The sequence below is a fragment of the Meleagris gallopavo genome, chromosome 2, assembly GCF_000146605.3.
Source record: "Meleagris gallopavo isolate NT-WF06-2002-E0010 breed Aviagen turkey brand Nicholas breeding stock chromosome 2, Turkey_5.1, whole genome shotgun sequence".
NCBI lineage: Eukaryota > Metazoa > Chordata > Aves > Galliformes > Phasianidae > Meleagris > Meleagris gallopavo.
Window position 1 is genome coordinate 40,441,574 of NC_015012.2, and position 534 is coordinate 40,442,107.

Genomic DNA, 534 nt, shown 5'->3' on the forward strand with positions numbered 1-534 from the left:
CCTTTCTAAAATCAAGGTAGATTACATCTACCGCTCTTCCCCCATCCACCCAGCATGTGACAGCATCATAGAAGGCCACCAAGTTGGTCGAGCACGACCTCCCCTTGGTGAACCCATGCTGACTACTCCTGATAACCTCCTTTTCTCCCAGTTTGTCTGGAGATGGTATCCAGCACAAGCTGTTCCATCACCTTTCCAGGGACAGAGGTGAGGCTGACAGGCCTATAATTACCTGGATCTTCCTTCTTGCCCTTTTTGAAGACCGGAGTGACGTTGGCTATCCTCCAGTCTTCAGGGACCTCCCCTGTTATCCAAGACCTCTCAAAAATGATGGAGAGCGGTTCGGCAATGACCTCTGCCAGCTCCCTCAGCACACGTGGATGCACCCCATCAGGTCCCATGGACTTGTGGACCTTAGTACTGCCTAGGCGCTCACACACGTCCTCTTTCCTGACTAAAGGGAAGTCTCTCATTCCCCAGACCCTCTCCCTAACCTCCAGGGTGTGGGAAACCTGAGGGAGAGCCTTTTCACTG